The following is an 11,053-nucleotide window of genomic DNA, read 5'->3' as shown; positions in this document are numbered from 1 at the left end:
ATTGTCCTTGAAAGTCTGTACATGGAGGATGACCCTTTGATCATAGCATCCTTGAAATCTGATTGAACCGGGTCATCTGTTCTTTGTCCACGACTCATTGTACCTTCTCTTACCAATCTCTTTTTTTAAACCACATTTTTTAGAGGCACTAAAATATACTTTAAAGCCCAAGCGAGTCATAGAGTTTTTTGTTGTTTTTTTTTTAAGAGGGGCTCATTAGGTCAAAAGAGGAAATTCTGGCTACTGTTTTCTTCTTGTTTAGTCTCTTTCAAGGCCGTGGTACCATAGCCCCTTTAGAAGGAGCAGTGATGGCTTCTGTGCAGTTCTCATTCATTCATTCATTCATTCAATAACATTTAACACATTTTGCTGCCCTCCGAGGCACTGGGTGTTGTGTTCAGCACCCAGGATGCAGCAGCAAGCAAGACACATTGCCACTGCCTTCCTGAAGCTCCTCTAGAGGGGAAAATAGAAAATAAGGAGCTCTGGCAGGGCTGTGGCTGCTGGCAATCTCTCCTTCTCCTTCTTAAGTGGGAGGCCAAAGTCTTCGGAAGCTGCTTGCAAAGCCACTTTTCCCACCCCCCAAATAGCTGGGCCCCCAGGTCGTAGGGAGGGGAGGGAAGGACTGGGAGAGCTGGGTGGGGGAGCTGGGGAGGAGGGGAGTCTGTGCGCGAAAGGGGCACAGGAGACGTGGTTCCCGAGTGTGGCGCTCCCACCACCCCCAGGCCCAGCCTCCGTGCACAACAGTTCTGGACACTCGTGGGCCTTGGGCGGTCTGGGGGCACCAGGGGAATCTCATCCCCAATGAAGGAGTCTGGAACAGGGCCCATTGGGAATTTCCTCACGGGCCGGGGCAGTGTGGACCTAGGGCCACTGTCACGTCACAAATCCCGCAGTCGAAGACCCCTATGGCTCAGGCTTTCTGAAGTTGAGGCAGTGTGGAGGGGCTCGTGAAGGTGCCCGGGGCTCTCGAGGTCTCTGTGCTGGGTCAGTCTGTCCTCCCCGAGGGGAGGGTCCCCGGCTCCTAAACTAAATATATTCTCAAAGAAGGGACGAGAAGCATGAAGCAGGCCTTGTGTTCCCCTTTTGCCTTCTCGGTGCTCTCGTCTTCTCTCGGCATCATCCTTCTCCGACTCGCTGATGTTACCTGATGACTCCAGACTCAGCGGGAAGCCTGGCTTTTAAATGGGGGATGATCACCTCGGTTTGAACTAGTGATGTTCAGTATCTTCAACACTAGTAGCTCTTCTTTCCAAATGAACAAATTGCTGTACATTCCAGTGAAGAAAAAATAAAGGAAAATATGTTAATTCAAGGTTTTGTAAGTAGAGCAACAGAGAATGAAATTGGGGTTTCCACTGTGTTCCTGACCTGGTAGAACAAATAAAGGGGAAAATAGGGGAGAAAGAAGCATAGTATTTACTGAGAGTGGAGTCCCCCAGAGCCATGAGCTTCTATGCTCTGTTCAACTTCAGAAAGCAAAGTCAGTGCTGCCCAGTCCAGCGCGCGCTCTCGCTGTGGGCTCCGACCTGCACGGCAGCCAGGACCTCCGCCGCCGCAAGGCAGATGGAAAGTGGAATTAAATTAGAACTTCCCACTAATCCAGAAGCAGAAGAATTTAATACACAGTTTTTCAAATGAAATGACCTTTGGTTTAGGAAAGAAGAAAATTATGGGGTCCACTGCTCGGCCTCGCTTCAGGCCCTCCTGTCCCTCCACCCCCATAGCGAGAGCCCAGCTTGACCGGAGCAGCGGACAGAAGCAGGGGGGCCTCCGTGTGCCCAGAGGACTCCCAGAGCCCCTGCCTGGGCCAGACTTGCTTTCCTTCTTCCTTTCTCCTTGTGGCTGCCCACCAGCCAACGGTTCATCTCATTAAGGAATTGTTACTAATTATTCTCAGGTATGACATGGGTGTGATAGTCATTATTTTTAATTTTTTTTTATTTTTAAAAATTATTTTTAGAGATACAATATTGAGGTACTTAGAGATGAAATGATATGTCCAGGATTTACTTTCAAAGAATGCAGGGGGTCGGGGAAGGGAGTGATCAGCTACAAATTGATCATTGTCAAAACAGGGTATTGGGTGCATCGGTGGGTCATTGTGCTGTCTATTTTTGCATATATTTAACCTTTTTCATAACAAAAGAAGAAAGATTAAAAATTTTATCTACAAGGTGCCACCTTGATAAAACTCCTCTTGTCATTTGATGCCATTTTAGGGTTAATGATTATCTAAGTACTACTCTAATGATTATGGGGCCCTGTGTTAAGTACTTTCCATACTGCCTTGTGTTGCCAGAGCTGTTATGACAAATACCACCAGTGGGTTGGTTTAAACCATGGGAATTTATCGCCTCACTATTTCAGAGGCTAGAAGGCTGGCTTCCCTCCAGGGACGGGAGCGTTCTCTTGCCAGCTTGCCGTACTCCTTGGGCTTCCTTGGCTTGTATCCCTGCCCTCTGTCACCTGGCAATGTCCTCTCCTTTCTCTTCTGGGTTTCCGCTGGTTGCCAGCTTCTGGCTTCTCCTAAAAGGCCTCCAGTCATCTGGATTAAGGCCCACCCTGGTTCAGTTGGCTGCACCTTAACTAAAAACAGCATCTTCAAAAGGTCCTACTTACAATGGGTTCCCACCCACAGGGACACAGACTAAGATTAAAAGCAGGTCATTCAACCTGCACATGTTTGTTATCTCAGTGAATCCTCATAACAAGTATGTGACGTCAGTATTCCTGTCCTGATATCACTGATGAAGAAACTAAGGCATGGAGAAGCTGAGAACTGCCCAATGCTCTGTAGCAAGTAGGGACAAGCTGAGGGGTGAAGTTGGGTCTGTTGGGTCATAAAGCCTAAGGAATATCACCCTAACCCTACAGGTTGTTCTTCACTTATGATATTCATATGAAAAGGAGCTAGAGTGATGTCCAGGAAGATTCAGCCAATCACTGCTCATTGCTGACCCACCCAGGCAAACACTTCCTGAGCATCTTCTGGAAGCAGCTCTGTGCTGAGGGACATGGCCATGAAGAAGACGGCACAGATGGTCCTCAGGGAGCTACGTTATTTTTCTCCTGCCAGGTCCCAGGATCGAAGGGCCACGTGCGCCTTATCCTCCTTCAGAGCAATGTGTAAAGACTGGTCTCCAGGATGACTGCACTTGCGTCCACCCAAGGGGTGAGGTGGACGGGGTTTCTGCTCCAGGCCCTTTCTTGCATCCTATGATTTGTTAAGCAGCGGTATGTCTCCTAAATGGCCCATTGTGAATTTGAACTTGAACACCGCCCTTCACCCCTCAGATCTACAGAGAAGCCTACACTTCTAGCACCGATAACTGGGAAACTGTCCTTTCTCGTCTGCTGGGGCCCCAAATGCTCTGCTGAGTAAGGATGATCTTTAAGCAGCTCAGCATTTGGGAAACAACTGGCATGGGCTTCAGAATAGTTTCTGGACTTGAATTCAGGAGAAAAGGAACTTCACTATTCAGACACAGGAAACGAGCACAATGATTAATCTGCCCAAGTTCAATTTTGAGGCATTTTTAGGACTATGGACACTCATACATTATTTAAAATCCCCAGTTATAGAACTCGGGGCTTCATTAAGATAGCCTTTTCCGCTCTTCACGCATATAATTCTGGAGAAAAAGCATTTGATTTTGCTTTGGCCGTTTGGCCAAGATCTTTCACTCACAGGAGCCACCATTACGCCCACTCTCTAGCATATCCCTGGATGTCGTCCTGATCCTGGAAAGATCGTCACGGCATAACCAGAACCCAATCAGCTGTCCGCCGGCCACTGCTCCTCTCTGGTCCTGCCACCACCACCTCCTGCCGGGGTTGCGGCCCCAGATGCCTGCTGGCCCCTGCTCCTGGTCAGGCAGGGTCTTCCTTTCACGTGTCCGATTTGAACCTTGGCTCAGGCCCCCGACCTCTTCCCACTTCCCACAGAATGAAGCCAAACTTTTGACATTCACCTGTGAGGTCCTACAGGACCTGGAGCCAGTGCCTTCAAATTCTTCTCCTACTCCTACTATGTGCCTTTTTTTAATAAATATTATTTTTGTAAAATGTTTATTGTCTTAAATCCTGTGCATTCACAAAGAGTTAACACATTTCCACCAACTGGAGCATTATCTAAGTAAACTAAAATAAACACTTTTGTTATAGACGTAATCAATGATTACTAATACTTTTTTCTTAAAAGAACCTAAACTTCTTCAAATTTCACGGGTAGTTTTATTGTATGTTTCATCTAGTAGATGATTTTTAAAAAGTGTGTAGAAATTAATAGTTTCAAACTGCTTAAATATATTATACCATGTTATTCATCCATCGAATCAAGACAATTGCCAAACTGAATAACAAGTTACAAAGAAACGATAATTCTGGCTTGTGCATACAACGCTCCTGCGGCCCAGGGGGCTTTTTGCTGTTTCTATGATCTGGGGTTGGGTCCTGAGGGGAGAGGACTGGCATTCTCTGGCCATGGTCCCATCAGACACACACAGGCAGCACCAGCCTTTGCGAAACCCTGAGGCTGCCTCTGGCAATCCTGGGGGTGGACGGATCAAACCATGGGGCTGAGACTTGGCTGTGCCTTCAGGCTGGGGTGGATTTCCCTGAGAATCATCTGGGTGCTTTTCTGGGTGTATGGGAGGGTATTTCTTTGGCAATATTCTAATTCTAATTCTATGGAATTAGTCTGTTTAGATTTTCTCTCTCTTCTAGGTTCAGTTTCTACAAATTCTATTTTCTTTAGAAAATTATCCACTTCATTTGTGCTTTAAAGTTTTTTTTTTGCAGAGTTGAGCAAATTAGTCCCTCATGATTTATTCAATTTCCCTTGTTTCTGTGGTTTCCCTTTTATCATTTCCTATTTTGAGTAATGGTACTTTCTCCCTGTTGTTTATTTTATGTTAAGTATTTACCATTACTTACATATTTTAAGTACTTACCAGTTACTTACCTTTAAATATTTTTCAAGGAACCAGATTTTTAAATTGGTTGTGTAATCTACTTTTTAAAAACATTTCTTTTCTCATTCATTTCTTCTATCTTTTTAAATTCTTTCCGTTTTCCTTCTATTTAATTTATTGATCGTGTTTATAAAATTCCTTGAGTAAGATGCTTATTTCATTTGCTTTATTCCTTCTTTTATATCAAGTGTTTATGCCAGGAATTTACTCTGAAATGTATCCTACAGTTTCCCCTGGGTTCTGAAAGACAATATTTTCATTAGTTTTTTCTTTAGCAGTTCTGCAATTTAGATTAATTTTTCTGATCCAAGGGTTGTTTAAGAGAAGATTAAAAGCAAAATTTCCAAGTAGAAGAGCCTTTTCATTTGAATTCTCATTGTTGTTTCTTCATAATTTCCAGAGGGGAAGAAAAACATGCTGACTTACACAATCATGCTCGATTTGGAAATCCCCGCTCATGTTGCTTTGCTTTCAGGCAGTTGGAGGGCAGAGAGATGGATTAGCATTAACTTATTATTTAAATACAAAGATAAAATATGGCCAAACATCTGCTTAAGTGTAATATGAGTCCAACAACATATACCTTGGGTTTTTAAGCAACACAAATCCTTGTCTATCTCAGGATAAGAAAACACCTTTTGCATTTCTAAATACAGAATTTCTTGTACTAGTTTATTGCAGCGCTGTGGGAAACCACCATAAGTAACTTAATCCAAGTGTATTTCCAGCTTCGCCTGAGGCTATTTCTGGATGTACTGACAGGTTGTCAAAGTTCTATGATAAGTCTGACACATATTCAAGAAGAAGTGGAAGGTTTAATGCCTTTTTTTATATATGGAATTAGAAGCATCAGTCCACAGTGGGAAAAGCCCAGACTTTGGAGACAGGTGAAACCTGAGTTTGAGCTCATCACAAGACACATCTTTGAGTTTCATCTACTCACCATGGGGTCTGCATCCTGGTACTTGGAGACCAGTGGAATGCCATTTCCCATTCCCCTCAAACATCCACACAAACCCAGAACACTCACTAAGTTTGTTTGATTTCTGGGATCTCTGGACTGTAATTGAACCCATTTAAACACCCATCTTCCCCCAAAGTAGGGGCTCCATCTCAACAGTGTGGAGGGCTCTTACCTTCTCCCTACCTCACATCCCCACTCGGCCAAGCATGGGCTCCAGCAGAGGCTCTGGCTCCCATGGCCAGTCTTAGCTGACCCCTTAGGCCTCTGAGCTGCCCTTATCCAAGCCCTTCTGCCCCCTCCTCTCCTAACCATTCCCCCGCCCCTGCCCACCCCCACCCGCAGCACCAAAAGTCCCCAGCCTGCCATCCTCAACATATTATCTGCGTTCTGAGTTCCTACTATGTCGTAGCCCCAGGGTATAGCTCTTTATTTTCTAGTTGACCTGAACAACATCTTCTAACTTCCCTGTATTACAATTTCCACACTTGGAAAACAATGTATAATGTGAGACAGTAGGCACCGGCTAACCAGGAGCCAATAAGACAACCATTGCTAAGCATCTACCTGCAGCACAGGCTTGAGAAGCGTGAGTTCCTCACCCCACCTCCCCTTGGATCTGCGGGGGAAGCACATGGCCCCCAGAGCAGGGGAGAGAGCTGCCTAACATTCCTGAGCAGGAGGCTTTCAGAAGGAATCCTGAGGAGTGGAAAAAAAGGAGTCATCCCAGGTCTAGAGCATGGGTTGTATCAGGTTCCATCCTAGTCCAACAAGAAGAAAGCTGAAATAATGGAAAATGAGTAACTCTATCTATAAATAGCATAATTAGGTAGAAGTTTGAAATAAAATCAACTCACTTAATTCGGCAACTAGTGCAGGGCAAGGAGTCAGTACTCTTAAAAATATGAGTAGCCAGAGAAATTAGGCAAGAAAAAGGAATAAAAGTTATTCCAGACTGGAGAGGAAGAAGTAGAACTATCTCCTTGCAGATGATCTTATATATCGAAAATTCAAAGGAGTCACAAGAAAGCTACTAGAGCTAAGAAAAGAATTCAGCAAAGTGCTAGGGTACAAGATCAACATGCAAAAATCAAGTGTTCTTGGTGTTGGTGGTGTTGTCTGACCTTTTAATTGTATTCTCTTTTTTTTTAGTCTTCATTTTTTTTTTCTTTTTCAGTTTTCCTTTTTTCTCCTCTTCCTCTTTCTTTGTGGAAGAAATGGAAATGTCCTTGTGCCAGTTTGAATATATTGTGCCCCCCAAATGCCATTATCTTTGATGTAATCTTGTGTGGGCAGACGTTATCAGTGTTGATTAGATTGTAATTCTTTGAGTGTTTCTTTGGAATGAGCCCCACCCAGCTGTGGGTGATGACTCTGATTGGATAATTCCCATGGAGGTGTTGCTCCGCCCATTCAGGGTGGGTCTAAGTTGATCAGTGGAGCCATATAAATGAGTTGACATAACAGAAGGAGCTCAGTGCAGCTGTGAGTGATGTTTTGAAAAAGAGCTACAGCCAAGACAGACACTTTGAAGAATGCACAGGAGCTGCCGATGAGAGACAGTTTGAAGATGGCTGTTAAAAGCAGACTCTTGCTCTGGAGAAGCTGAGAGAGGACAAATATCCCAAGTGCAACTAAGAGTGACATTTTTGAGGAACTGCAGCCTAGAGAGGAACATCCTGGGAGAAAGCCATTTTGAAACTAGAACTTTGGAGCAGACTCCAGCCACGTGCCTCCCCAGCTAACAGAGGTTTTCCGGACTCCATTGGCCATCCTCCAGTGAAGGTACCCGATTGCTGATGTGTTACCTTGGACACTTTATGGCCTTAAGACTGTAACTGTGTAACAAAATAAACCCCCTTTTATAAAACATCTCTGGTGTTTTGCATTCCGGCAGGATTAGCAAACTAGAACAGTCCTCATACAGATTGTACTGGTGATGCATAACTGTGATTATGCTGGGAAACTTTGTTTACTTAGGAGGCAATGCATGGTGTGTGAGTAAAACTGTTTTAAAAAAACCAATTGTTTTTCTATACACTAGCAATGGACAATCTGAAGAGGAAATTAATAAAATAATTCCATTTACAGTCGCATCTAAAAGAATAAAATGTCTAGCAATAAATTTAATCAAGGGTATAAAGGACTTGTGCACTGAAAACTACAAAACACTGCTGAAAGAAATTGAAGTATATCTAAATAAATGGTAAGACATCCCTTGTTCATGGATTGGAACACTTAATATTGTAAAGATGTCAATATTACCCAAAGTGATCTACAAATTCAATGTGATCCCTACAAATTCCCAGGAGCCTTTCTTGCAAAAATGGAAAAGCCAATCCTCAAATTCATATGGAACCGCAAGGGGCCAAAGAAGAATGAAATTGGAGGACTCACACTTCCCAATGCAAAATTGTACTACAAATCTACAGTAATCAAAACATTGTAGTACTGGCATAAGGATAGAGATATATACTGATGGAACAGAATAGAAAGTGCAGAAATAGACCCACACATCTATGGTTAATTGGCTTTTGACAAGGGTACTAAGTACATGCAATGTGGAAAGAAGAGTCTCTTCAACAAATCGTGTAAGGAAAACTGGATATCAACGTGCAAAAGAAAGAAGTTGGATCTCTACCTCACACCACCAATAAAAATTAACATGAAATGTATCAAGGACCTAAATAGAAGAGCTAAAACTATAAAACACTTAGGGGCAAATCATGACCTGGCCTTTGCGATGGATTCTTAGATATGACACCAAAAGTGAGAGCAACCAAAGAAACCATACATAAATTTGACCTCATCAAAATTGAAACCTTTGTGCATCTAAGGACATTATCAGAAAAGTGAAAAGACAACCTATAGAATGGGAGAAAATAGTTGCAAACTATATATTGGGTGAGGGCTTAATAACTAGTATATAAAAAGAACTTTTAGAATGCAACAACAAAAGATAAACAAGTCAATTTAAAAATGGGCAAAGGACTTGAATAGACATTTTTTCCAAAGAAGATATACATATGGCCAATAAAGCAAGTGAAAAGATGTTCAACATCATTAGCCATTAGGGAAATGCAAATCAAAACCAAAAACCACAATGAGATACCACTTCATATCCACAAAGATGCTATTATTTTAAAAATGAAAAATAACAAGTGTTGGAAAGGATGCAGAGAAATTGAACTGTATTGCCTTGCTGGTGGGAATGAAAAATTGTGTGGCCACTGTGGGAAAACAATATGGCAGTTCCTCAAAAAGCTAAATACAGAATTGCCATGTGACCCCAAAGAATTGAAAGCAGGGACTTGAAAAGATATTTGCACACCAGTGTTCATAGTGATATTATTCACAACTGTCAAAAGATGGAAGCAATTCAAGTGCCTGTCAACAGATGAGTGGATAAACAGAGTGGAATATTATTCAGCTGTAAAAAGGAATGAAGTCCTGATACATGTGACAACATGGATGAACCTTGAAGACATTATGTTGAGTGAAAGAAGTCAGACACAAAAAAACAAATATTGTATGATCTCACTGAAATGAAATAATTAGAATAAGCAAATTCATAGATTCAGAATATAGAATTACAGGTTACCAGGGGCCAGGGTGGGCAATTAATGTTTAATTGGTACAGAATTTCTGTTTGGGATGATGAAAAAGTTTTAGTAATGGGTGATGGTAGCACAGTATTATGAATGTAATTAATACCACTGAATAATATATTTGAATATGGTTAAAAGGGGAAATTTTAGGTTGTATGTATGTTACTAGAATAAAAAAATTTAGAAAATAACCAAAGATTATATAATACAAATGCACCCTAATGTAAACTATGGACCACAGTTGTGACAAAGGTACCACACTAATGCAAAGTGTTAATTATAGGAAAAACCGTGTGTGAGGGGAGTATGTGAAAACTCTGTATTTACTGCATGGTTTTTCTGTAAACTTACAACTTCTGTAATAACAAAAAAAAAAGTGAAATATAGAATTACCACATGACCCAACCATTCCAATTCTAGGTATATACCCAAAGAAAGTGAAAACAGGGTCTCAAACAGCTACTTGTACACCAATATGCGTAGCAGTGTTGTTCACAATAGCGAAAAGGTGGACACCACCCTTGCCCATCAACAAATGAATGGATATACAAAAGGTGGTACATATGCACAATGGAGTATTATTTGGCCATAAGAAGGAATGAAGTTCTGAGACACGCTGCAACACGGGAGAACCTTGAAAACACACTCAGTGAAATAAGCAAGGCACATAGGGATATATAGAGCATGATGTCACCTATAAGAGATGAATAGAAAAAGCAAATTTGCAGAGATAGAAAGCAGGTTGGAGGTTACTAGGGAAGGGGAGGAGAGGAGAAAGAGGGAGGGTATATATTTAGTGGACATGGAGTGTTTGTAAATAAAATTAATTTAAAAAATAAGAGCTGATTTTTGTTTTCTATAACTTTCTTAGCTTTTTACCATCTAACCATAATCCTATACCTTCCTGTAATGTATTTTATTGACTTTCCATATATTCCATATATTACATTCTGGCTTGTAAGAATCTCTGCAATTCTTCTGCAGAAGTTTTCAAATTTTCTGGAATCACCGAAACCCGTATGTCGTCTGTATTAGTTAAGGTTCTCTAGGGAAACAGAATCAATGAGAGCTGTCTCTGACTATCAAATTGTAAAAGTGACTCAAGCAACTGTGGGTATGCACGAGTCCAAATTCTGTAGGGCAGTCAGCAAACTGTCAACTCCAAGGAAGATGTCTGATGAACTCCTCAGGAAATGAACTGGCAAGTTTGACGAACTCCTCAGGAAACGCTTCACTGGGCAGCCGAAGAAGTGAAGGTCCTCTATCTGTCTCGCTTATAAGTCTTCAACTGATTAATTGGATTAAATCCAGCCAATTGCATTCTCTCATTGTGGAAGACACACCCTTTGCTGAGTCATCAGTCACAGCTGCAGCCAATTGATGTTTTAATAAACCAGCCTGTTGGTTTATCAACCAGCCACAAATATCCTCACAGCAATGGTTAGGCCAGTGTTTGCTCAACCAGACAGCTGGGTACTATCACCTGGCCAAGTTGACACATGAACCTA

Source organism: Choloepus didactylus, chromosome 7 (genome assembly GCF_015220235.1).
Source record: "Choloepus didactylus isolate mChoDid1 chromosome 7, mChoDid1.pri, whole genome shotgun sequence".
NCBI lineage: Eukaryota > Metazoa > Chordata > Mammalia > Pilosa > Megalonychidae > Choloepus > Choloepus didactylus.
Note: the sequence above shows the minus strand (reverse complement) of the source record.